The sequence below is a fragment of the Sceloporus occidentalis genome, unplaced genomic scaffold (genome assembly GCF_023333645.1).
Source record: "Sceloporus occidentalis isolate IW3139 unplaced genomic scaffold, rSceOcc1.0.p SCAF_3, whole genome shotgun sequence".
Classification (NCBI taxonomy): Eukaryota; Metazoa; Chordata; class Lepidosauria; order Squamata; family Phrynosomatidae; genus Sceloporus; species Sceloporus occidentalis.
The window spans coordinates 84,045,029-84,073,024 of record NW_028316983.1 but is presented as its reverse complement, the minus strand read 5'-3'; the positions used below and the strand labels follow the sequence as shown (position 1 = coordinate 84,073,024).

The 27,996-nt window shown below is 40.4% G+C and overlaps 1 protein-coding gene across 8 annotated transcripts in view; it reads left to right on the top strand.

Moving 5' to 3' along the window:
* The window catches only part of DAB1 (DAB adaptor protein 1), an 831,182-nt gene that overhangs the window by 66,208 nt on the left and 736,978 nt on the right, over positions 1-27,996 (top strand). The window contains exon 1 of one of the 8 annotated variants that reach the window (XM_089515253.1): positions 11,052-11,103. The exons of the other annotated variants lie outside the window; for them this stretch is intronic. The gene's annotated coding sequence lies outside the window, so the exon portion shown is untranslated. Of the gene's footprint in view, positions 1-11,051; positions 11,104-27,996 lie in introns of those variants that run through there. 8 annotated transcript variants of the gene reach the window in all.

The window sequence follows — 27,996 nt, the reverse complement described above, 5'->3', positions numbered from 1 at the left end:
TTCCTTCGTTCTGAAATGTGTAGGAGTAATGGTTCATCCTTTACTTGTTTTTCAGAGGAGTGGATTTTCAGCCAGTTCTGCTATTGTTTCCCCCTGGTTTCTTTGAAAAGCATTTAAGTCTGCAGTCTGACTCCCTGGGGTAGAAAAACCTCCCCCCCCCCCCTTACCAATGTTGTCCACACTGCACAATTGAAGCACTATGAATCCACAGCTGCATCCTAAGGACTCCTGGGGTTTATAGTTTGGGGAGGGACTAGAGGAGCTTTCTGGCTAAGAACCCTGAACTGCAAATCCCAGGATTCTATAGATGTAAAAATTGGCGGAATACCGACTGCCCAAAAAGGGTGGTCTATCTGCGCCTTGTTTTGCTGTGCAAGGGAGCTGCAGTGGACAAACCGCATGGCTCCCTCGCACAGCAAAAAGAACCATTAAAAAGCGGGTTCTTCTTGCGGCGCATTTGTGACGCCGCAGTGTGCCAATGGCGTACTTGAGGCATCACAGTGACGCCAGGACGTGCGGACACTAAGCGTCCGTTGTGTCAAAATGGCGTGTACAGGGCGCCACCATTTTGATGCCACCGTCACGTGCTTGGAGTCAGGCCAGTATGGGTGGTGTGCCCTCGGCCAACTCCTAGCATGTGACGGGAGCGCACTTTAGGCCCGTCTGGAGAGGGCCTTTGTCATGCAGCTAAAATGGAACTACAGTGCTATAATTAATGTGAAAGGACCTTTCCTCATGTGTTTCCCTGGGATCTAATTTTACTTCTTCTTTTATGGGGAGAACCATTCTCTGATAAAGTAGGAACAGAAAATGTGGGTAACACTCCCCCATGGGCCACATATCCCCCACCTCTGTGAGCTGAAGATTTTTGTTTTTATCCTTCTCTGATAGAAGGAAAGTGTTTATGCTTCATTTTATTTTTTCTGTTATGTTTTAATTATTGTATACTACAGTATATCCTCATTTCTTGCTTTTGTGAGGCAATTAGAGTGCATATGTTGGTAGGAGGCCATGTACATTTAATAGTGAACAAACAAATATAAGTATATATGTTGTGAAGATACTTTCCACAGATCAAATCTCCAAGATGCTCTGGCCCTTCAATTACACTGTCATGAAACAAGGCTGATCAGTCCTGAAAATTCTTTATTGAGCTGTATATTTATTACTTTATGGAAGTTGGCATTTGAGGTTTCAAAGGGATCTTTAAATTAAGAAGCCCTGTTCTACCACAGATCTTGTTTTATGAAGTGAGGTTGTAAGATGCCAAAGTGATGGCAGGACAGGAGTGATGTCCTTTGCCATTTGTGGTTATCAAATTATGATCATCAGCTTTTCTTATGGTTCCACAAACTGAGCTGAAGAGAACCTGGAAAAGTTACTATTCTGGACTATAACTCCCAGAATCATTCATCGAGTATGGCTGGTACCTCTGCTCATGGGGACATTCTGCTCTGGAACAGTTATAAAAGTAGGACAGGTGGCCATGATGGTGTTATAGAGATTAGAGCATGATTGCATGGTAGGTAACGCAAACTGTCCATATGACAGAGGGAACAAGTATTTTATTTACTACAAGAAAGCTTGGTAGAAATTGTTTGGAAACCTCTCTTCCAAGGGATGGTGTTCAATATTTCAATCATTTTTATAGCATTATTTGCCTTTGCTTGCTTTGTTGGTGCACTGAAGCATCTCATGATGCTCATTTTGGCACTTGCACATGCTACTACTGTACCATGAATGGAAAGAAAAGAGCAGCCCTGTCTCCAGACATATGAAGCTGCCAGATCTATTGAAGATTTTCCATCAGAATAATGTTGCTCTTTGAGGAAAGGAAATGGCATGCAGTCTAAACTGCTGTGGCAAAGAAGACCTATTCAAGCTTTTGCATGCAATATTACTTTTAGATATCTCAAATACAAAGTGACAGCCATGCAGTTATGTAGGCTCTTAAAGACAAAATATAACAACAACAGCAAATAGCCAAAGTCACAAAACTTGCTTCCTTCCCTATCCTCATCTGAACCTAAAGGCCACCTGAATTATCAAATTTCTGCAAAACTTGGGATTCCTCTGTGCTACACATCACATTTCTATGTAGATGGTGCCATTTTGTCAAGACAGAGAGGATGACTTTACCATTATTATATAGGGTACCATCTGGTGTATATTGTGATGAAATTGTCATTGTGCATGTGAGTCCCAGGGTATACATATCTGAGAATTTCTCCCCTACCCTGCATGCAATGTTTACAATTTTAAACTTTGTAAATCATTGCGGGAGCATAGCCATTAATAACCTTAGTTTAATTAGAGAATCTATGGAGATATCTTCTGTGGTCTCTCTAGAGACAAACAATCACAATTAGCAGTATTATCTAACACAAACCTGCAATACAAATGAGGGGAAGCATATAGAAATCCTCTTAAAAACCTATTTGCCTTTTGTTTGTTTTGCAGACATCTGGAAGTGTGCATCCCCAAACATATGATTACTTCCTTAAAGGCTTCTTGCAAAAGAGAAATCATATGGAAAATGTTAAGACCATATTTTCTATCGTTAAGTACTTTCTTCCTGTCTTAGAAAATGAAGATTGTTACTTTACAAGGGTAGTGGAAAGATTAGTGTTTATGCAACACAGTGACAATGTATAGAATGTACTAAGTGGTCTAAATTGTTACTCTTAATTCTCATGTTGTGCAGAATGAAAGCTATACATAGGGATTTGTTTTCTAACTTTAATTTGCAGCCTTTCTGTCTTAATAGAATTATAGCCTTTGGAACACTCTTTGAAGCCTCCACTCAGGTCCAGTTCACCTAGACTGGAGGGGGGAGGAAAGGAAAAAGGAAAGGAAAGGAAAGGAAAGGAAAGGAAAGGAAAGGAAAGGAAGGAAGGAGAGGCTGTAGTTGACAAATTGTTTTTGTGTAACCACCTCATTATGTTTATTTATTGCTTAGCTCTAACACCCAGGAGAAAAGAAATGGATATTATAAACAAGTAGGCCCATCTATGGCAAGGTGTTTCAGCTATTTGTGTGAGTCATGTTTTCCATGTGCCTAGTTTTACACAAGACTGCAGCAACCTACCATACTTTATATCAGGGCCCTGGACCCTGCACTCAACCTGCTTCTGAATTTATATGAATGTGGAGGGGAGAGAATCAGCATCTCTGTTCTTGCAAGTAAGGTTCATAGAGCCCACATACCCTGTTTTTAAGGTAGATTGTGGTCCCAGAAACATTTGGAAAGCATAGACCATCTTAACAGGAAGACACCTAGCCTTGGGTTCTACAGACAACCCTGTTCAGTCAGAAGAAACCTGCACCATAACCGCATGTCCTTCAAATGACAATAATAATAATAATAATAATAATAATAATAATAATAATATTTATTTATGTTTCCTGCCTCTCCCTGAGGATCAGGGCGGGATTACATCAATAAAATAATACAATACAGTATAAAAATATACTCAATAAAATACTAACATTAGTGCAATGAAATAGAGACTATTGTCTAATCATCAAATAATTATACAATCATAGTCCAAAGTGGAGCATTTCATTTTTAATAGTCTCCTATATAAGGTCGGGTGGGTAAGCCCACCGGAAGAGATCCATCTTAAGTACCTTCTTAAAGGCATCTAAGGTGATAAGACGGATCTCCTCTGGTAGGCTATTCTACAATTTAGGGGCCATAGCAGTGAATGCTCTGTGGGAAGTTGTCATTAACCTGGTCTTATGCTATTCTAGTAAATACTTCCCAGATGTTCTGAGAATGCGGGGTGGATTGTGCAGGGAGATGCGTTCCCACAAGTAACTCGGGCCCGAGCCACGTAGGGCTTTAAAGGTAATAACCAACACCTTGTACTGCACCCGGAAACTGATCAGCAACCAGTGAAGATATTTTAGCGCAAGTGTTATATGGTCAGACCTAGGTGTGCCGGTGGCCAGTCTGGCTGCCGCATTTTGAACCAATTGAAGCTTCCAAACTTGGTACAAGGGTATCCATTCAACTGGAAAAAAGAAACTCCAAAATAAAGCTGCTTCGGGCCACTTTGGAAGTGTGATGTTTAAATGATGCATGTATCCTAAGAGGCTGGAATCCGCACCAAAGCCACACTCCAGTCCTAAGGACTGGAGTGTGGCTTTGGTGCAGCTTTTGGCCTCTTAAGATGTGTGTGTCCTGAAGAACAGCAAAATGAGGACTCAGCAAATGCAAATGAGAAATCATCCAGGGTCAGGGGCTTTCCCAGCAGAGAATGATCACCAATTAGCAGACACTAATCATTCTTTGCATATGCTCCCACCCTGAGGCCCTGCCATCAACAACAGAACAATATACAGATTAATATAAAATTTCCTCCCTACCCAGGTTCACACAATACACACACACACACACACACACACACACACACATATATATCCTGCTCTCTTCTATGCCAACATTCTCTCAAGATGCCAGCCACAGATGCTGGCGAAAGGAATAAACTCTTCTAGAACATGGCCACATAGCCTGAAAAACACACAAAAAACTATGGATGCCAACCATGAGAGCCTTCGACTTCACATTTAATATCAACGGTTTTTAATATCAACTCACATTGTTGGGCATTATGCTTCTCTGTGGTATAAATCCATATTAATCACCATAATTTCATTATGGTGTATTACAGATGCGCCGAAGGGGTGTGCTAGGGTTAGGAAGGGGCGTGTTAGGGTTGAGAAGGGGCGTCACTTCCTGACGCCCCTCAACCCTAGTACGGACCAAGTCTGTAGCCAAGGGTCCGTTTAGGGGAATTTTATTATTATTGTTATTAGCTCAAATATTGCAAGAGGGGGCTGGCTACAAGAGCCCACCAAGATCGTCTCCCGATATGTATACGGAGTAGACCAGGGCCTCCCAATAACTGAAGCTGAGACAGATTGCAATAACTAAATGTCTACTTTATTGAAAACAGGGGGAACACACACAATGCACACACTCACACACACATTCAAGGCTCAGGAAAAGCATAGGTTAGCATGGAATAGGATTTTAGGCATCACTGGGGTGATACGTACCAGAATGTAGACTCCCTCCAGGAATCCAGATGGAATATGATGAGGATGGCATGAGGCTCAGCCATGGAATGACTGGCCAGGAGCCAGGAGCCAGGAGCCAGGTCAGGGTTCAAGGGGACAGAGCTTCCCCCTGAAATCCAGACTGGTCCAGTGAACAAGCAAATCTGGGAGTATTTATAGGCAAAATCTTGCTTCTGGCAAAGGTGCTTGATGGTGAGAACAAAGGTGTTTAATTACTTGCTTTTCACCTGGATGTCTCTGTCTGATTGTCTTAGTGGTCTTAAGCTGCTCGGACAACAGACCTGGGGAGGGGGCAAGAGCCTCAGGCAAGGCAAACATTTGCTCTTCCTGGTCATATGATAATCCTCTTATGCGACTCTCTAGATATGATGATGTGGGTGCCCCTCAGGGGTGTATGTACATGTCCTCATGCCTTGCTGGCAATGGTGGACAGGCTGTTAGAGTTCATCTAGGGGTCATTAAGGGTTATCATTTATACCAAAATATATATGGAGCAGCATGGGTAACAAGTCCATACAAAATGGCAGCACCCGTCCATACGGGGGCTGCCATTTTGACGTTGCAGATGCGTAGCATCTGGACGTCGCACGGCGGAAGTAACGCCGCGAGTGCACGACTAGCGCCTTGCAGCACCACTTCTGGGGCCCAGAAAGAAGCGCCATTTCAGCGCTTCCTTCTGGCTAAGCCTGGGAACAGCGCGGTTTGGCCGCTGCAGTTCCCGGACGTAGCAACCGGCGGTGGCAGCAGACCGCCCATTTTGGGCGGTCTGTAACTCGCCTATGAATCCCATTTTGGGAGAGCTATAAATCTGCTAAATAAATAAATAATATGATGCCTTATTGTCTAGTTTAGACTAGTACTGCCCTTTCCAGGCACTGAGAGAATGCCTGTTTTGAAATGTCAGTGCTGGTGACTAAACTCCATGAGAGTTGCTTCCTCAGGGTGCATACATGCTGCCCTACCCTGAGAAGTCATTGTTGAATTTCTTAATGTAAATCAATTATTTACAGTAGACAGATATTGTACAATGGGCTGGACAGGAGCAATGTGCTTTATAATTTCTCTTTACTACAGCCATCATGCCAGAAGAAATGGTTTCCCCCTCTCACTCCAGGTTAGTAAAAAGAACATACTAACTTATCTTGTTATTACTGAAGCAGCATAAATTCCTTTAACTCTTACTTATTGGGGCTACATAGTACGCCAGCAGTTTTTCTATATGGAAAACACTTAAATGTCAAAAAATGTTTTTGGTGATCACATGTACATGTTTAGCTGCATATATGTGTAGCCCCAATTCCTGGAAGCTATGGCTAACCATCTTCTCTGTGTAGACAGTATCCAAAGCAAAATATATGGAGGGCAGTTATTCCACAGGAAAGAAATTATGTCATGACAGAACCCCCATAACCCACTTCAATTTTCCTTATTCCTATCCAGCACAGCCTTGGAATTCTAGGCCTTGTCTGCACTGGCCATGATATTCTGGGGGCAGCCGGGCATATCTTGGCCTGCAGGTATTAAGTGACCCTCCATTTTTGCACTCTAGTAGCTGTCTAGCTGAGCATCCCCCTGAACCACCACTACCATGGGCCAGTCACCTCTGATGTCAGAATGAGTGAGATGTGGCAGCATCAGACAATTTGGGCAGCCCAGCAGGGTGTTTGTGTAGACAGCTGCAGCAGCATGTCCAGATCTTCCCAGAAGATTAAAGAAACAGGTAGAGAAATACTTTGAAAACTGTTTTAAGGCTCTTATGTTCTAGTTCTGGTGCAGAATGTGCTGGATGTTGTTGGGGCTCCTTGCACCAGAACTGGGGTTTGGACATGTGCCATCCAAACAGGATGATGCCATCAGGTCAGGAAAGGCTGTCTTAACATATTAAGGGTCTCTCCTCTTCAGAGATCCCTGCTGGCACAGTGGTTAAATGCTGGAACTGCAGCCACAAGGTTGTGAGTTCCATCTCAGAGCTCCAAGGTTGACTTCCATCATTTCATAGGTTGGTAAAATGAGTACCCAGTTTGCTGGAGGCAATTGGCTTATGGGTTGTAAACCACTTAGAGAGTGATGAGTTCACTGATAAGCAATACAGAAATGCAAATGCTATTGCTATTGTTAAATGCTATTATCTTCTCATTACGCCTTCTGTTTTTCATCTCAATCCAATCCCATAATTTCCAAACTAGGTTTTCTTAACAACTTTTCTTCCTCATGTTACCTCTGCTGCTCTTTAGGACACCACATCTGGGTAAAATCCTATCCTCTTTTCTCAGGCAAAGGCTTTCCAGCTGCTACTGTTCCCTTTATTCCCCTCTTCCATTGCTTATGACAGCAACTTGGTTTGACTGCTTGGTCTGATTAAATGGCTGGAAGGTGTGAATTAAATGTCACTTAAATTCCCTGTCTGTTCTAGCCTTGCAGGGACAACATGAAACAGAATCTGAATGCCACAGAGCACCATTTTGCTCAGAAGTGTTTAAATACACCATTTTAGCAATGGACTTGGTCTCTTCAAATATGGTTATCTGCCATCTCAGATGTGAATAGCTCTCTTGAATTACGTTCAAGGCCAGTGCAAAAGCCTGGAAGCAAAATTTCTGTAAGTGGACTGATGACACTAAATAGCTGTCCCTTTTATTCTGCCCTTCCTCCCCAACACACATATACATCATATATCTCTTTTTGCTCTATATTGTATGTTAAGGCTATTGCTTTTTTTAAGATGCAAATTATCTGGAACTCAAATTTAATGTAATAAAATATTGACAGTTGTATGTGTTTCTTCATATTCCCATTTGGTTAATATCTCTTTTAGAAATTGACTACAACACTCCCCCTCTTTCTTTCTAAAAGAAAAAGAAAACGAAAGAAATCACAACTGATATGCAATTTGACTTAGAGCTGTTGGTATAATCACAAGTCTGTAGTCAACAGCCAGTAGGCGTGTCAGGCAGACTGTGACCAAGAAAATAAGACAAGTCATCTGGTCCTGGATACTCTGTGCCACAAATCAATGGCATGACGATAGGCTTGGCCGGTGTTGCAGATAGCCAATATTGCAATGGGTCTGCTCTGGACAAGGGGGAAGAAAGATGGTCTGAGCCAAGAGACATTATAACACCAGCTATTTGTAATGAGGTCTGGCTTGAAACTAGTCTGGCTTTGTGTTTTGGTCATGAAGTGGCTTTCACCACCTGAAGGAGAGTACTTTACAAATCGTAGATGAAGGCCTTGATAATTGGCCACTGAAAGGAATTAAGGAAGGCTCTTCAATTTCTGACAATATCTGCTTTCGTTGCCTTTAGTTGCAAGTCTTTAGCTCTTTAAAGCTTTGAGAATTGCTGCTTCTCTTTAGCCTTTCTGATGTGTGTATGTGTGAGTTTTAATGGGTTTCTGATACAACTGATACCTGCTGCAAATTAACAACTGAATATTTGGACAGCCTCCCCTAACTCATCAAGTCCTAGTTTTCTTTGGTTAAAAGGGGGGTGTATAGAGAAATGGAGAGACCCTGTCACAAAAAGATTACAGACTAGTACAAAAGATCTAAGCTGTTAAGAAAGGGCCATTATGTTATTATAAGCAATAAAATAAAATAAATCCCTTTTGGAGATAAAAACATGTTCTGCATATTTTGGACTGAATACTTTTAGATATTATTTATTTGTTTAGGTTCTATTAATGTTTAATACCTTCATGCATGTGATACAGAGCAGCCTTATTCATAGCTTAAACATAGAAAGGAAACTGTTGCCTACATACTTTCCTGGCTTGAATCAGGGATGGAAAGAATACTTGTTATTGTTTGTCTTGAGCAATTATGTGTGCTTTTTAAAAAGTGTTTTTTTTTCTTTTTGCATAGAAAACACTTTTTTAAAACATAGAGAATGACTTTTTTTTGCCAAAAGACAGTATATTTTGCTCACAAAAAACCCTTTGTGCAACACTCATTTTTGCACAGAAAATTTTCCCCAAAGGCTTCAGAATCATGAAATAGCTGTTGAGAAATGTGCAAAAAAAATCTTCATAGGGAGAGTACGATAAAGAATATGGTATTGAGGGAAAAGATTGAGAAGAATCACATCTTTAACTTGATTACTAAAAGTATCCAATTTTATCTACACTCAAAGCTGATATCTCCTCTAAATATGTTTGGCATGAAAGCAGTGCTTTCAAGTTGCATATATTCACCAAGATAGTCCCTGCTCATATTTGGGCTACTCATAGCCAAATAAAACTAAATTTCATGGAGCTCTTTCACATTGCACCTTCTTCCAATAAAAGTGATCCCAGCCTAAAATACAGTGAACATGTTGGTTCCTTTAGCCCATCAATTTTAGTTGTATGTAATGTCATGAAGCCCATTCAAAATGATGTCTCAATAAACATTTACATTGTTATGAACAGACAAACATTTTAACCCTGTTTGTGTTAATGTTACATATGAACCATATGACTTATTTTTAATGTTATAAAATTCTTTTCTGACCCAATCCCTTCCACTAGTTAATTCCCCAGAATTGGCCAGGGATTTTCACCATATCATTTTCTGTCTTCTGTTCAGTTCACACTGCATGACTATGGACAAAATGGTAGTGTATCACATGAGAACTCCACTCAACCTTTCACTCCATTTTGAGTTTCCTTGTTATCATGAAAGAACAACAAATAGTTAATTATTATGATTTTATTATATTTTTACTGCCACAGATACAGAAGGGTTTAGTTGTGATTTAGAAGGGTGCATATTCAATTTTTTAAAATCCTATATGCAAAAATAACTTGGCTGGCTTTGGCCACTCTGCATTTTGACTTTGGTCAGTTGAAGGCTCATTTGCTAAACTCAGCACTGCAGCTAGATATCTTCAGTGGCCATCAGTGAATGTGGCTCTCTTGTTGCTTTGGTCTTTATGATCCACATTTAATACAGTACTGCTATGGAGATTCAACCTAAAAGTAGAGTCAGTTTCCTAATCTGAATATTCAGTTTTTCTTATCTCACCACTGAAATTTGTGAGATGTACTCTAAAATGTAGATTTATTAGAATGCTCTTAAAAATACTGTTTGCTCCAAGTTTGGCATTAATTTTACTCTCACCCATGCTTTTATAGCATAATTTAAATGAACACCTGTTGTAAAGAAATTTGAAGCCCTATGGAGTAGCTACTAATAAAGGTTGGTAGCCAGGATTTATGCTGCTTAGAGTTTATTATATGTACACAGTTATATGCTTTCTGATAGACAAGCAGAAATCTTTTTTAGAAACCTTTTCAGAGATTTTAATGAAATGCCTTTGTGTAGATAACGCTCCCACTACCATTTTGGTGAAGTGGGAGGAAAGTTGGAAGAGGTAAACATGGCATCCTTTATGATGTATAAAATAATTGTGTGACTGTTGTTACAAGAACCGTTCCCCCTTCTATACACACATTTGACTTTAGCATTTAGCAGCAAGTACCAATAAAACAATGAAATTAGATTTTACTAGCTTTGCACATGACATTATATAGAGACCCATGAACCTACAGAACTGCTCAGTGCTTTCATATAACAGCTCCATCAGGGGAGTACAAGAATAATTTCTGTAGGTTCATTTAAACTGGTACTGTATATGACTGATTTGTTTTAAAAGTTCAACTTGGCTTTCTCTTTCATTTTAGAAATGCCTCTTTCCTCAGTTTTCTCACCTCCCTGCTTTGGCCAGGTTTGTATGAGCCACAATGCTCCAGGATCTGCCTAGAGTAATCTGGCCTCAGAACTGTCCCAGCATTCCCCCATTACCTGGATGTTCATTGTGACACAAGGCACCTATTCACACATGCGTCCCACCTCCATGATGCATTGCTCACTCTGCATGAGGTGCCCAGCATCGATCACTTGGCTGGATACATTGTTCTGATCTCAGAGTTTGTGACATACCATGGCAGCACCAGGCAGCACAGTGGAATGCATTGTAAACAGCCTCTTGGTGTTGCAACAAAGGGCTCCTCGTCTTCTGTGAAGATCCAGAGCAAAAGGTGAGTTTATAAAAATAAATTCACTACTCTCTCTCTCTCTTTCTGCATTTGTGTGTATTGTGTGCCTACAAGTCATTTTTGTCTTATGAGCACCCTAAGGCTAACCTATAATGAGGTTTTCTTGGCAAGATTTGTTCAGAGGAGGTTTGCCATTGCCTTCCCCTGAGGCTGAGTACAAGAAACTTGCCCAAGGTCACCCAGTGGCTGAACCCTGGTCTCCAGCGTCATACTCCAACACTCAAACCAGTACTCCTTAATATGAGCACCCCCACATGTATCTTACTGGTATAGGTCCATAAGAAACCCTTTTACAGTTTGCTTTGCATTAAGGGAGTTCTTTAAGATTATAATCTTGTTTCTCGTAATCCTCCATTTCAAGTCTCCCACTGCAGCCCTGATTGTTATAATGTTATAATTGTTATGAGATGGGCATTCCAAAAGTGGTGTTTCATTTCCCATTCTGATGATCTCTCTGTTTCTTTCTTGCATGTATCTTTCATGTATCACATATCATTTCAGTAGTTTCATTCCTTAGTGGGTGCTCTGGTTCATCAGAATTGATGCTAGGGAATGTTTCCCCAACAATCTTGCCAACCAAAGAAGCTGATTATTTTTGATTTAAGGACACACAAGGGTGTTTTTTTTAAAATTGTTCCAATTTTAGCGCAGTGGCAAAGTTTAGGGTCTGACTGCTCCGAGGCCAAAAGAAAAAAAAGACCCTTCCCAGCTTTCCTGCTCAACCACAACTGCTGCCTCCTCAAGAGGACCCATTCTTTTGAAGAGAATGACCATTAGAATCATTCTTCCATGCTGGTGGTCTCCATACACATGCATACACCCCTCCACCTCTGCACTCTCCTTGCCATAGCAGGAGGAGGTGGCAATATGACAGCAGCAAAGCTTTCTTTCAGTGTGCAAAAACTGCAAAAACTACCATCTTGTTCTTAGTGATGCCTTCATCCTTCTGTGGCAAAGATTGGCTGAAGTGAGGCCAATGGCTTCTTTCGGCCATTTTTGGCTAGCGGCTTAGGAAGTGGACTCTCTCCAAATTTGGCATATCTGTATGCCTCTGAGATATATTAAATCCCAACCTCTACGTTGTTGTTGGTTTTTTTGGCTTTTAAATTATTGTTTCCTGCTCCTCTCTCTCTCTCTCTCTCTCTCTCTCTCTCTCTCTCTCTCTCTCTTTCGTACACAGACAGTACAAATGTTTATAAAGTTACATATTTTAACAGAGCTCACAAAACCCCCTGAGTCTTCTTGACTTTATTTTTATCCAGAGCTGGATTAGTAAATAACATAACAACGGTAAATTTGGATGGCTTGGCAGGAAAACAAAGGTATATGGTTTTTAGTAAACAACTTACTCATAACTACAAAGGACAGCTTTGGCTTGTCTCTAAATGTCAGTGCACAGAATATCCCCTGCTGTGAGGGAGTATGGCCTTTGCAACATCTTCTAAAACATTCACCCCAATACCTGTCAACTATACATAGTTAGTTTATGGGGCATGATGACTGCCTAACCAGTCAGAATGAGCATCTAATTGCATTATGGGACCATTCCATTGTACCTGACCATTGTGATTGTCTGTCAAAGAAACATCTGAACTGATTTAACAGGCACCATATTTGAATATGTCCATTTCACCTGATAGAAGTCTCTAAATACCATGCTACACTAGTTTGTAGTGAATGTAATGGGAGTAAGAAAAATGATATTGAGAATATTTCTCATTCTGATTTTATTTAATATGCATTCTCTGTCCATTATTGTGGCACCAGGTTGCATTCATTGTACATTACTGAGGTATGGCTCATTAGAAGAAACAATAATGCTAGGAAAGGTAGAAGGCAGTAGAAAGACAGGAAGACACATGTGAAATGGAAGGACTTAATTAGGGATGACATGGGCTTGAGCCTGCAAGACCTGAGCAGAGCAGTAGAGGAGGGGGGGGTGGGCTTGGAGATGTCTCATCCATAGGATCACCATGAGTCAAGGTTGATTCAAGGGCAGCTAACAATAAAGATAAAAAGAGATCAAGACCTGAAGAGGTGTAACACAATTTTGAACCCAGTTGCCAACACTTGTTAGTATAGAACAGTGAGAAATTGCCATAGACAGATCTACTACATATACTCATGTATAGGTCTAGAAATGTTAGTAAAAAAAATTGTCCCCAAAACCCTGAGTTGACTTATCCATGGGTTAATATAAGTACTGTACTTAAACGCTTATTAAAAAATGAACCATCCGCTGGTGAAAGGCAAGAGTGTAATCCGTCCCAGAAGTACTGCTCGCCCCCCAATTCTCTCATCACTCCAGCCATTAGTGTGAGCACAAACAGTTATGCTTGCTGGAATTTTGTAAGTTCTTTGACATAATTTACCTTTACTTTATACTTTATATCCTTTGTTATGGGCCCCTACATTTTACTATAGACTTATCCACAGGTCATATCAAATGCCATAATTTTGGCCCCAAAACCTGCCCTCAACTTACACATGAGGTCAACTTACAGTCAAGAATATATGGTATATAAAACTACCTTGTTCCTGTAAGACTCTTTGCAACTCTGCATTTCTCTACATCTATCACCAGGGCTCTATAGTTTCTACTTAGTACTTTCAGAATGCTTAAGAGAATCTTTCTATACATTTAAACTAGGAAGCTTATTATTGCCTAAATATTGCCACAGTCTTTCCCACAACTCAGTACTTTTTCCACATGATTAATACCAAGGTCAGTACTGTTGGTTAAATGACCTGGAAAATTGCTTGGATCTATAGTGCTGGTTTTCTAGCGTTAAGCCCCTCCAAAGGCTCAGTGGTTTATTTATACACAGACACAACAGTCCCAAAAACAATGACATAAATATAACAATAAAATAAAAGAGACCCACTTAACCAGGACCTGTAAAAGGCCAGTTCTAAGCTTGCTTGGAATTTTAGTTCTGGAGCATGGAATGAACTGGATTGTAATTGTAGCAAGATATCTTTAGATGTTATGATGCATTGCTCTTTCATTTGATTAATAACCTTCTGAGACTACAAAAACTGAGATTTTGCTAATACAATTTCTTTTCTCATGACTTCATCAAAGACATTGTGCCCTGCATTGAATAGAGGCACCTGGAAGTTTTGGGATATAACAGAACTTTCATTTGTTATTGGCCTTTCAGAGAATTAACTACAGGGATTTTGCCCTCAGATTGACTTTTGAGTGAAACTAAGGCGGGGTACAAACTGCTGCTTTGCGGCGGTCTCCCGCCGCCGCCGGTAGATCCGTGGGGGAGCCGGAGCCTTCAGACGGCGCGGCTCCCGCGCGGACCGAAAAAGAAGCTCCAAAATGGAGCTTCTTTTTCAGTTGCGTTTGTGATGTAGCGAGGCGCCAGGGGCGCACTCGCTACGTCATAAAGGCTGCGACACGTACGGACGCTCAGCGTCCGATACGTAAAGATGGCGGCGCCCATGTGGAAGGGGCGCCGCCATCTTGTACGTATAGGATACGTACTAGGGTTAGAGGGGTGCGGAAGCACCGCCCCTTCCTAACCCTAGTACGTATCCTATACGTACTAAATGGCGGTATGTATCCCACCTTAGGGCCTGAACAAACAGGCCAAAATAAAACTGCTTCAGGTCACTTTGGACGTATGCTGTTTAAATGACACATGCATCTTAAGAGGCCAGAAGCTGTGCCAAAGCTGCTTTCCAGTCTTCAGGACTGGAGCATGACTTTGGCACAGCTTCCAGCCTCTTAGGACACATGCATCATTTAATCAACGTACCTCCAAAGTGACCCGAAGCAGCTTTATTTTGGCCTGCCTCTTTGGGCCCTAAGAATCACTGTTCTTCTTTCTTATAGAATGATATTGGTACTCCTTTAAATTTGTTGTTTTGGAATTACCAAATGTCTGAACTCTACATGGATGATCTTATGTTTATAGTTTCTGAGCATTTCAATCTAATTGTCATCCCTATTGATACACTGTAGATTCTTCAGTTTTGTGAATCCTTAATTATGTATATACTTTTAACAAGCAATATCTTCATTTACTCCCCAACACTCATTGTGTTTTATTGTTCGTTAAGCCCTCTGTAAGGTCTTCTCAACCACTTTCCCCTCTTGCCAAATACACCCCAGATGCAATCTGGTTTCCCCCCCTCCCAACTAAAGTTCCTGGTGACATTTACATCCAAACACTGAATGCCAACTGGCTTCTAGGACATCATTTGTGAGTGCTTGCCCCCATTTGTGGGGAGAATGGGCTTGCATGGTGGTTTTTCATTGGAGAAATACTCTGTTTTTGTGGCAAGCCATCTGTTGATTATTCTTGCCATCCCATGTGGCACATGGAAACGGCCACAGCTACTGTGACGATTCCTTTTTGATACTGCTTTGCATTCACATGTCTCCATTTGACTGTGCCAATAAATAGCAGGGTCCTTCTGTGCATATTCGAGTGCAATTACCTTTCAGCTAGTTTGCCCTCTAATTCTCCAAATTTTATTGGTCTGGCTGATAGTGATCAGGTTGTTTAAAGTGCCATACATACCAGGCAACAGGTACACTGAGACTTGTGTTCTTTCTGCAGATGATTTACATTTTATTATACCAGCGGCAAGCTAAAGGCATGGCACACTTACATTTTCAATGGAAAATGTCTTGTCTTTAAGAATCTAGGTTTACTGGTAAATTATGCTGCCTTCCTTACAGAGGAGGTGGAATAAAACAAAATGCAGACCTCTGTTTGCACATGTTGAGTTATTTGTATGGTGTGAGTTTACAGGGACTCATCACCTAGCTTTGAGGACGAATGAAAAATTTCTGATGCAGAGTACCACTTGATTTCTTTTCAGGTAGATCTAAAAGTGTTCTACTTGTTTTCAATAGAATTGCTTAATTGCACTATTGGAAAGAGAAAAGGCTACAGTAGTTTTAAACAAGCTGGACAGAAGCATTGCTTTATATCTGTTGATGCTTATAAGGAAACATCTAATAGCTCTGACAACTAGATATCACTAATTTTGTTAGGCCAAAGGGATATTGCAGATCCTCAGACTAACTGAAAGATAGAAGTTGTTAGCATGAGCTTTCCACCACATGCATCTGAGGAAAGAGTTTATCGCATGGCTTAAAAAAACCCAATTTAGCTCTACCACATTGAAGTCCATTTTTGGGATAAAGTCAGGTATTATCATACACAAAATGCTGCCAATGCCACCACTCGGCTGAATACCAGCTAACTTCCAGCTAGAAGCTGCGCTCAGCTGGCTGATTTGCAAAGTTGGGAGCTCAGCTGGCTGAGTGCGGCTTCTAGCTGCAAGTTAGTCAGCATTCAGCTGGGTGGCTGCATCGGCACCATTTTGTATGTGATAATTTCTGACTTTATCCCCATAAGAGACTTCAACATGTCAGGGGTAAATTTAAGCCATGCGATAAACTCTGAGTAGGCTCAAGTCTACAAAAACACATCTTACTAAGTTCTGTCTTTCAGTTAACCTCAAAGGTGCTGCATACTGATTTCCCAGACTAATATTGCTACGTCTTTGAATTCTTCTACTTAGAGCAGCTATTCAGATTAGGTTAAATCACATGTCTGCCTGCCTTGATGTCAGTAGTCCATAACTGTCTTGCAGACTACCTTATTTAAATCCTAGGATGAACAATGGTAGTTGAATTGGTGTCAAACTTTGTACAGTGAGGATTAGAGATAATTCTCATTCCTCACTGACATTCCTTTCTCTTGGTCCTTGACCTAGACATAAAGAAAGAATTCTGCTTTGTTTAATTTTTTTATGTTGTCTATAGTATGACATGGTGGGCTGTTGTTGTTGGTATTATTATTATTATTATTATTATTATTATTATTATTATTATTATTAAATATTCTCAGTTATATCTTGCCTTTCTCCCAAAAGCTTCAGTAGAAAAGCTTCAATAAAAGTATAAATATGTAAAAAATTATAAAGTTAAATCATTAAACATTAAAAACAGTAAATTTCATCACAAGACTACAAACCTTAAAAACAGGACCACACAGGATTAAAAGCCCATCCCACTCAGTTTCTAAAAACCTGATGGCATAATAAAGTCTGGAAGCTTTCACCTAGAAGACTTTCTCCCTAGTTCTGACCAAATGAGCCTGAGAAGGTGATGGGACAGCAATGAGGGCCTCTCCAGATGATTCTACCACTCCAGTGAACTCATAAAACCTGGTGGCCATTAAAATAGCCAAGCTTTGGAAATTTTCTTCTAGGCAACAAGTGGCCTTTAATGCAAAATCAGTTAATGTTTGGCCTGTGCTAAAATGAGAGAACAAGCACTCTTGGGTTTTATACTGAATGTTATACTGAATGTTTTATACCAGACATTAAATACTGAATGTTAAATTGAATGTGTGACAGAAACAGAGTAGCACAAACTTGGAAACTAGGAGAAATCAGGGTCATGATGATTTTTCATCCAGAAGCAAGGATGGGGGAGAGAGAATATGATAATGAACTGCTGTATTTCCAGTCATGGGGCTGCCGCATCCTTTGCTGACTCACAGAAAAATGCTGGTGCCAGTTTTTCCTTAGGCTTACTTTCCAAAATGGAACTGGAATCAAGCATTTAAATGTTGTTTTCATTTTGCTGCAGCATAGTGTGCTATTGGAAATTTTTGAACATGCTACCTTTTTAGCGCATTACACTGTCAACTCAGTGTGTCTTTGGGTACGTTACTTTGGCATTTGTTATTTGAGCTATGCTGAAAAACATTTAAATGGGAGGCTAAAGCATGACAATTCCCTCTCACACGAATGGCCGATTTGGTGCTTTAACCAATGAAATTAAATGAAACCTCTCTCTAGTACAAAGCAAATCCACTCTGAAATGAGCATCACTGATACATTCTTAGAGCAGTGACCTTTAAAGTGATGTTGCGGCTGTCTCTGAAGCTTTAAATGAGCAAATAATAGCACCGTGTTCCACTCTTAGTTCCAATTGTAAAAACACCAGTGTCATGTGCTTGTTTTTAAGTCGCCTCTATAAAAAGTTATCTCTTCTCTTTTACATGAAATGAAGACAAAATGTGCCTTGCTTCTATTATCTCCTTTTCTTTGATGTTTGCTACTGGCCTTGTTCCTTCAGCTTCAGTGTTTGTGTGTATGTGTGTGGGCCTGGTGAGGGGAGAGATGCACAGCAGCAGCCACTATCATTGCAGTCACTGCTTCATGGACAGAAGCTTCTGAAGCAGAAACTGTGATGCATTCCCCTGCCCTCCACTTAGCAAATTGATAAATGGCTGGAAGGAAAAAGGTGGTAAAATATATAAAGCACTAAAAATGGAGCTCCCCCACATTGCCTTAGTAGAGTGTGTGCTTTTCCTACATTACACCAAGACTGGTCCTTGTCTACAGCTTTTAAATTTCATAATTTGTCATGTCACCCAGCAAAATGGAATTTTTCTGTCATGCTGGTCAGCTCAGACTTGAGTTCGCTTGCACAAAACTGGAGAATGTGTGGGTGGTTACACACCATGATTTCAAGCCAGCCTAATGGAATCTGTGCATTTACGCCCCATGGAGCAGTTTGGAAATGTACCATGAATCTCATATTTCTATGGTTATTTTTTCCTGCTTGTTGAGCATTAACATTCAACAGCAGGGGTGAAAAAACTGCAACAGCGCTAAATTAAGCTTGGGTTTTATTTTTTTGTTTTTTAAACACACACAAAACAACACAGAACACAGAATTTTCCTCTCTCTCTCTGCTTTGAGAATCACTGAGTGAAGTACTAGTCTGGAGAGGTGATGGCCAATGATTGTGCACCCTTTCAGACTGTTAAACCATCAGCAGTGGCAGATATTGAAAAGAAATGATACATAATTATGCTCTTATGTCTATATTGTTATACATAAAAGTGGACATAATCTTCCTTATATGGATGAACACATAATTTCTACATGCACATTATAGAGTGAGTTTATCTTTCCCTCACACCTGCTTGGTAGGACAACCTTGTTTTGGTCCATCTCCCCAAGATTTTCACAGTTACCAAGCATAGACATATTCCTACCTGGGAATGCCTAGAAACTATGAAAAGTAAAGGCAAGAAGACATCCTGCACATGTGTTAATAATCTTGTGTTTTGGACTTTATATTCCTGGCTGTTGTTATTAATCCCCACCTCTCTTGTATCTGATTTGCTGATGTATTAACATATGATGCTACTTTATACTTAGTCATACTACTGGTTCATATGAGTATTATCTACAAAGACTGCTCTCCAGAAGTGTCTAACTCAACCACCTGGAGATACTAGGACTGAGTTTGATAGTGTTTGCCCAGAAAGTGCATTTTGCTTTGCCACTAAATTTTCCAAATGGAGCTCTTCCTATCCCTTATCTGTAACTGCTTCATAATTTCCCAAGTCCAAATTCTGTTCTATTCATGCTTTGTCTTGCATTGTGTTGAGCAGTTGAGCACTGCTGTATGAGACAGCTTTCATATCTTATATTCTGAACTAATTTTTTAATGTGTTCTGCAATGTCTGTGCCTGTTCTGAATATGAATATCCTATCCATTGAAAAAGTGCCTTAAACATATTTAAGAATGGCAATGGTGTGATCTCTTGCTGTAAAAACAAATGCCTTTATGGTACCTTAAAGACTAATACATTTATCATGGCATAAGCTTTTGTCAAATAGGCCTGGTACAGACAGTAAGTAGGTAATGGTTCTCAGTCTTCAACATCAGCTTCCAGAAGCCGCAAGAAGCATGGACAACAATCAGGAAACTGAAGTTCAAAACATTCAAAGAACCAATGATTGAAAACCATAAATGAAAAGAAAGCTGTGGGTGGACACTCCAGGCCCACCCCTTCAGTCTCAGTCTCTCTAGTGCTGATGGCATAAACGTACAAAGCTGCTGTAACTACATTCAAGGGAAGATGGTTACAAAACTCCACACATTTGAGCACCCTGCCTTACCAAGGTTTCTGATCTCATGCAGCTGTATAACTAAGTTAAAAAAATGATTATAGCGTCTTCTTTTCCCCCCAGATCTTCCCCATCAATACAGAAAGCTCAGGAGCAGAGAAGGCAAGGGTAGAGTTCATGTCCATAGTGCCCTTGACAAGCTTATCAAAAAAAAAAAAAAACAAACTGGAAATATTTGTAATTTCTGTTTTTTTCCCTCTGATTTTAAGTTTGTTTCCAACAAATCCCAACAGGACCCATATTCAGATAATTTTCTATATATGCATGTGTAAACATTATTGTATACCTTTACCCTAAGACAGACAACTTTAACAGTTTCCTATTATACAAGGGATTTGTTGTATAATTACCAGCAATTCACACACTTGGTTTTTATCACACATGCCTTTTAAATCACAATGAAAATGGGAAAATAGCCCGTTTAACAATACTATTGAACAATGCTGCCTCCTAGCTATCGCTATTGTGCCCCTGAAGTGTCATTAGAGCAGACTTATTCAATAATAGGCAAAACCTATCAATAAGCTACAATTGCATTGCTATGCCATTAGTCCTCTGGTGTGATAAGTTCCTCCCACAACAGTTCTGAGATTGGGCAGTCAGATGGTGTCAGTCTCCTCCTCTCCTCCCTTCCCCCTTCTCCTCACTATTTTCAAACAGCCTGCTTTTCAATGGTGTGTTACAGACCTTTGGGGCAGCCTGTAGGCGTGCCTTTCCCCGGTGTATCGGGGCCTCAGCTGCCAGACTGGCAGCCTCCGAGGCCCCGATCCGCCACTTTGCAGGCTGCGGGGAAGCGGCAAAAGGCCGCTTCCCCACAGCCTGGAAAGGGGTGTCCTTGGGGCTTCAAGCCCCAAGGACACCCCGCGGCGGCGGGGAGGAGGAGAAAGGGGCCGCTTGGCCCCTTTCTCCCTTGCGTTGCTGGGCGCAGCCATCTGAAGGCTGCGCCCAGTGACGCAAACCAGGAAGGAGCTACGAAACGGAGCTCCTTCCTGCTCCGCGCAAAGGGTGCATGAAGCGCCCTTGCGCGGAGCGATGGCGTCACGTCCGCACCGCCTCATTTGGAGGCGGCGCGTTTGTCACGCCATCATGGTAGCGGCCATGTGGAACGGCTGCCGCCATTTTGTACAGACTCAGTTCGTACTAGGGTTGGGGGTTGTGGAAGCACCGCCCCTTCCTAACCCTAGTACGTATTGAATACGTACTTTCGTGGTGGTCTGTAACCCACCAATCTTTTCAAATTGAGACAACAATGTAAACCTTGACTCTGTTATGTTACAAATGGAAAGTTCTCTGGATTCCTAGTATAGCTTGTATTGTTTTTCCAACAGGAAGCATATTTGTCAGCATTGTGTATTTTACATGAGTCCCAGGTAGACCATTTGATGTTTTACTGAAAGGTTCTTAAGTGAAATAATGCAATTGCATTGTCCTTTGACATTCAAGAAGAATCCAAATAGGATGTTGTCATGGAGCTACAAAAAGAAAGCTAAGAAATTTCAAGTTTAAGTTTCCCTTATGTATTATGCTATCTATTGTCTTCTCCTTTGTGGCATACTCAGTGTGGCATCTTTTAGTATGATATAAATATGTTTTAATCTTATGAACCATACGTTTACAGAGACTAAGGCACTTACTAAGGCACACAGCCTACAAAGTGGAGTGAAAATTCCCCCGCCCAAGTATTTCAAGACAAATAAAAAATATCTAACTTAATGATTTCAAAGTATATTATTAAAATAAATATTTTTGTGATGGTGTATTTGCAAAACACAATGAAACAAACACTGAGTTGTAACAAATTCAGAGTCCAAATGGAACCTGCCCTTAAAAATAATACAGGTCATAGGATGGAATAAAGAATTCAAATCTTGTTTTTGATCTAAGTGGCAGTTTAATTATGAAATGGAATATTAAAAAAAATATTAGGCCATCTTCAATCCCAAAAGATTATCACAATCCAAGCCATATTGCAAGGATCTGGTTTTAGCACTAATATACATTTAGGGATACATTGTCTCATGTGTCACTGACTACATACACAGTCACCAGATTCTGGTCTATATGATTTTAACAGCTTTTTGGTTAACATAAATTGAGTGGAAGAAGTTCTCATTCTAGCAAAGCAACAGGCTGATAGATTACATTGTGTCAAAAAGAGGAAAAATGCTGTGAGAAATATGCTTGCTGAGCAAACACATCCAGATGACTCAGTAACTAAAGCAAGCAACACAATATGAAAGAAGGTAAAATGTCACCAGACATCTGAACTGAAAGAAAATAATTCTCTAAAATTGAATCCACTTATATACTTGAGTATGGTATGCCAAAGGAAGGTATAGGTGGCTTGTTAGGACACTGAATATTGGTTAGAGGGTGAGGATACACTATATTTTATTGGAGATTTCACTTGTTTTTCTTCTAATCCTAGTGAAATGAAGATTAAGGTGAGGAACCAAGAGTACAAAAATACAAGATCCTAAGTGAATAAACAGAAATGTGGGGAGAGTGTGGCTGCAGGCTCCATGTGCCTCCCAATCCTTTTTAGTAGCTCTCAGAAACACCCCAATCAAAACTAGAACTAAAGAGTCAGCAATGAACCAAAATACTGTGAGGAGCAAGTAGTTTCAGTACAGCATTTTCAAGCCCAAACCCAGAAGTGAAAAATGAAAGAAAATGTCTGGCCCTTCTGGGAGTCACTTTTATCCAAAAATCCAGGAATATGGCCTACAGTGAAGGAGTGGGAAGGTTACAAAGATAGACCACCACTATATTTTCCCAATACTGGCTTCTACTACCAGAAGGCCATGAACATGCTCTGAAATGATCATATTGTTATGTCAGCAGAGGTTACAACACAGCTAATAGATAGCGATCAGTGCGGTCTGGTAGAACAGGAGAATTGGGTCCAAAACACACTGCAGAAACAATCCAGTTTGAGGCTGGATTTAACAGCCTTGGCTCAGTGCTAGGAAATTCTGAGAACTGTAGTTTTGTGAGACATCTAGCTTTCTCTGTCAGGGAGTTCTGGTGCCAAAATAAACTATAGTTTCCAAGAATCTCTAGCATTGAGCCAGGGCAATTAAAGCTATCACAAATTGGATTATTTCTGCAGTGTGTTTTGAACCTCAGTCAGCAACTCATTGCTGCCCTTGCCTCTAAGATTCATTCTGGAAGGCCAAGAAGCCTCCCAGAGCCACTTCTTCGGTGGTGTGGGAAGCTACAATGGGTAGGGAAAGGAAGGTCCATTGCAGTAGTGGAGTGACATCAATGCAACATTGCATTTGTTTGGTTGTTGTTGTTGTTTGCCATCAAGTTGACTTTGGCATATGACAACACTATGAATGAGAGACCTCCAAAAGCCCCAGCCATCAATTATATAATGTAATTGTAAATTTTTGATAATGTTTTTATTGTAATTTGTATGTTGTTGGATTGCAAAATCCACCATTGTAACCCACCTTGATCTCTGGAAAGGCGGGCTAGAAATAAAGCTTTTATTATTTATTATTATTATCAACTCCTCTGCTCATGTCTTGCAAACTCAGGACCATGACTGAGTCTAGCCACTTGTAGTGTGGTTTTCTGACTGTCTTCCTTTATTCTGAGCATTATCATTGTTTACAGTGAGTCATTTTAGCTCATGCTGTTTCCTAAGTACAACCTCAGTTTAGCTATCTTGGCTTCTAGCTTGGGTTTAGGCGTAATTTACTTCTGGATGCATTTATTTGTGTTTTTTGTTTAGCAGTCCATATGTGATGGTGTCACTGGGCACACTTTTTCCTGGCAGCCAATCATGGTTCAGGCTGACTGTGATGGAGGGGCGTCAGGGGAAGGAGTGAATATAAAAAGCAGGAGTGAGTGACTGTGAGTTCAGCTGATGGGAGATTCAAGTTTAAGAGAGTTGAAAGGAGTTGAAAGAAGTTAAAGGGAATTGAGGCCTGGGACAGAAGGGCCAAAAGCGGCGTGCCACCACTGATACTAGGGTTCAGGAGCGCGCAGTAACCACACACTCCTGAACCCTAGGGTGTAACAGTGGCGGCATTATGCCAGCATCCCATCCACATGGGCGCCGCCATGAGGACATAAGCAACGTGCACCATACAGATGTCACTGCACATTGCTTACGTCACTGGTGCGCCAATGGCGCGTTTCTGATGTGCGCCAGGTGCCTTAAAAAGAACCCATTTTTTCTGGATTCTTTTTGGGGCGGAGGGACACCATGTAGTTTGGCTGCTGTGGCGTCTCTCCGGAGGAAAACCAGACGCCTCCAGCCCGCAGTTTCAGGGTGGTATGTACTGCGCTTGAGTTGAGGGAAGGTTTGAGTTCAGGAGAGGTTCTTGAGTGAGAGTTCTAGGGAGAGGGTCAGATATCGAATCTGACTGGGCCTAGAGAAAGTCAGAAAGGTATTCTGACAAGACAGTAGAGAAACAAAGTATCTCAATACAGTCAGAGAAGGATAGTGACTGGGAGAGAAAGTGTATTGGAGACTGTAAAGAGGAAACTGTGAAATGCCTGCAACTGTTATATTAATGTAACCATACCACATTTGAACTATTCCACCTAAGCTACATTCTTGCTAAATGTTATTCAGTGAAGTTAATGTTTATTTGTTATGACACAATGAGTGAATTCTAGACCTTATAGGCAAGCATGCTACCTACAAGCATGCTACCTAAGACATTAAACTTATAAGAGGAAGGCACTGGGCACCCTAGTCCTTATGCATTTTGGGAAAGTATATTAAGAATGAACACTGGACAGGTGTCATTCACGAGGGACCTTCTATAAGTGAGAAGTAAAAGGCAACCTTAAGGCATAGAAAAGAGGTCGCATCACACAATGGTATCTATATAACTCTGTATAATCTCTCTGTATAATCTTTGCTCCCTGATTCTCCTGTTCTATCAGCTAGAAAGCCAGAAGAAAGAAAGTCTACTCATTTGAAAGAACCTAAGTGAAATGATGCAGTTGCATTGTGCTTTTCAAATTGTTGTCCATTTCAAATGAATTGATTTTCTTTCTCTAGCTTTCGAAACTGGATCTTGGATTTGGGTAGTACTTGGATGGGGGACTGCTAATGAATATGAAGTACCATAGGCCATATTTCAGAGGATGGAACTGGGAAAACCAACTCTGAGTATTCCTTGCCCAAGAAAAGTCTATGAAATTCACAGAGTCACTATAAATCAACAGGTGACTTGAAGGTGTGTGCGTGCGCGCACACACACACACACACACACAAAGCTATCTCAACAATTTAATTACAATTTATAGTATAGCATTGCAATTTTTCTTTTTTAAAAAACAACAAAAATTAATACATGCTATTATACTATCCATAGCAGATTGTTTGTGACATTTTGAAAAAGTTTTAGATTCTCCAAGAAATGGGGTTATCATTCAAGCGGTGCTGTTTTCAGGAACAGTTTGTCATGCCGGGAAAGCTGCTGGATTTTTAATCAGGTTACCATAAATAACACAAGCTCATTATGTCTGCTAAAAATCTGACAGTATGTCTGCAGACTGAACACATGAGCCTTCTCAGATTGTATTTGGTTCACCCATCTTTTTGTTGGTAGTGTTCACTTCATGGGAAAATATGCACATCTGTGGAGGAGGAATGACGGCCTTAAACTGAAAAAATGGTACCTGGTATTTCTTCTTAATGTGATTTTAATGCAAGCAGATGGACAACTGTGTACAAAATATATGAATTTTTCAGCACCCAGTGCTAGTATATCAAAGTTAATATATCAAAGAAGGATTGGTGAGGACTGAGTTCTAATTGCCATCCACCTATTAAGGTGATTCTGGGCTCCTCCAGATGGGGCAATTGTGTCAGAAGGTTGCAGTATTGGTTCTCTAGATTTTTTTTTTTTAAATATCCAAATTACATTTTTTTCCTGGACTATTTTCTGGCAATTCATGGAACCAGCTGCAAGATTCTTTTTAATAAATCAGGGCGAACAAAATTTGCCTTTCAAATCATATGCCTATCTCAATAAACTATGATCAAGGAGAGATCTAGTGCGAGTTCAGGAAATAGGTACACTGTGAAGAGATCTAATGCAAGTCCCTCCCACACCCCAAAATGTTGTTCTTTCATAGTGATGGTGCTATATAAATAAATACAAATAATAATAAAAATGGAGACAATAACAGCTGGTAAAACCCAAGGAGCTATATCATGAGAACTAATACTTATTTAAAACCGTGCTGGAAGAGCATGAAATAACTCTATGACCAGTGTTTCAGAGTATCATTAAATGGTTTTGTGAGAATGAAATGCATGTGCAGAGAACCATATTTACCACTCATACCTCCTTGGTAATTAGGATGGGAGACCACCAGTGAATACCAGGAATGGTAGGATCACATATTTCAGAGGAAGAAACTGACAAAGCCATCTCTGAGTGTTCCTTGCATATCTAAACTCTTATGGAATTATGGAGTTGCCATAAATCAACAGGCCACTTGAGAGAGAGAGAGAGAGAGAGAATTAAGTACAGTATGTAAATAGAACTGTGCCATCTTAATGGAAATACACTATAAGGGAGACATGAGGAATATGCTCCTTTTTTTCTGTGTGGTGCCAGAAAAACATCTCAGTCCTAGCACTTGGTGCTCTTTGTTTTTCCTTAAAACAAACTAGGGAAGATGTATGAGATGTTGTTATCTGAACACCTAGAGAGCAATTCAGGCACTATAAGGATTGAGGCTACCACCCTCAAATTACTTCTGCATAATGGGGCTCCATAATATCTGTAACTGGCTTCCCTTAAGGGCTAGTCTCCAAGCCAAAAGCCATAAACTGTCACCACACAGCTGTTGAACCACACACCCCGAGAATGTGCGTGGACTTCGTTGAAAATGCTGGGCACCATTTAATTTTATATTTCCATTACTTGGAAAGCAGTTTTCTGCAGAACAGCAAAAAATGCTTTCTTGTGTTTTCCTGAAGGTAGGCAGTTAATTTGCCTTGATGGTACTATAAACTGGCAGCAGGAAGCTGATATAGCACCTCCACAAGGACAGCCATTTCACTTTCTTCTGTGTTCTGTATTGGTTGACGTTAATCCTGTAATTGAAGCTTCCGGTGCTAGGATTAAGCTGATATTTATCAGTCAAAGCCTGGCAAAAGAGAAGAGATTTGTGGTAAATAGCGATTTAGTCTAACTCCTTCCATTCTTTCTCCATGTCTCCTGCAGACACATCGACATCTTTCAATATTTCCTGTGTTGTTTGTTTTCTTGATCTTTGTAAGCTCTCTGTACCCTACCACCCAGACTGTCTGTTGAAGCCTCCTCCAGTAATTTCTTCAACACAGGAGGTGTTTGTTGCCCAGCAATAGATTTGAAAGCAGCCTCTGAAATGCATAAACAAGTGGTTATGGTAAAAGAAAAACCATGTTCAAGATGTAAGTTAGCTGCTTCTTCCAGGATAACAAAAAGATTTAATATGAAAAATAAAGTATGCTTTAATATATGTGAAATGGTTGATGAGATAACATTGATTACAGAAGAGTTCTCACTAGACTTTTAAGGGTTAAGCAAAATTGTATTCAAAATTGTAGGCCTAGATGGATGAATCTTCAGTTTCAGTTTCTCCTTCATTATTTTGTTTTTTAGAAAATAAATATCAATATATTTCCATCCTGAAAAATTATTATTTAAAAACTAAACAGACTGTAAATTGTCACCTGTTCTTATCAACCACCCATTCTTATGCCCTGAGAATAGTGTCAGGCTGAGATGACTATGGTTTATCCATAACTCAGTAGTTAGGCTTGTCTTTAACTACTTATCATGATAGATATATGGACTTTTCTTTGTTTATTGAGGCAGTATGCCACTGCTCCCTAGAAAATGACATTAAAAAATGTTCCTTATTTGTGCATTTCATGGACAT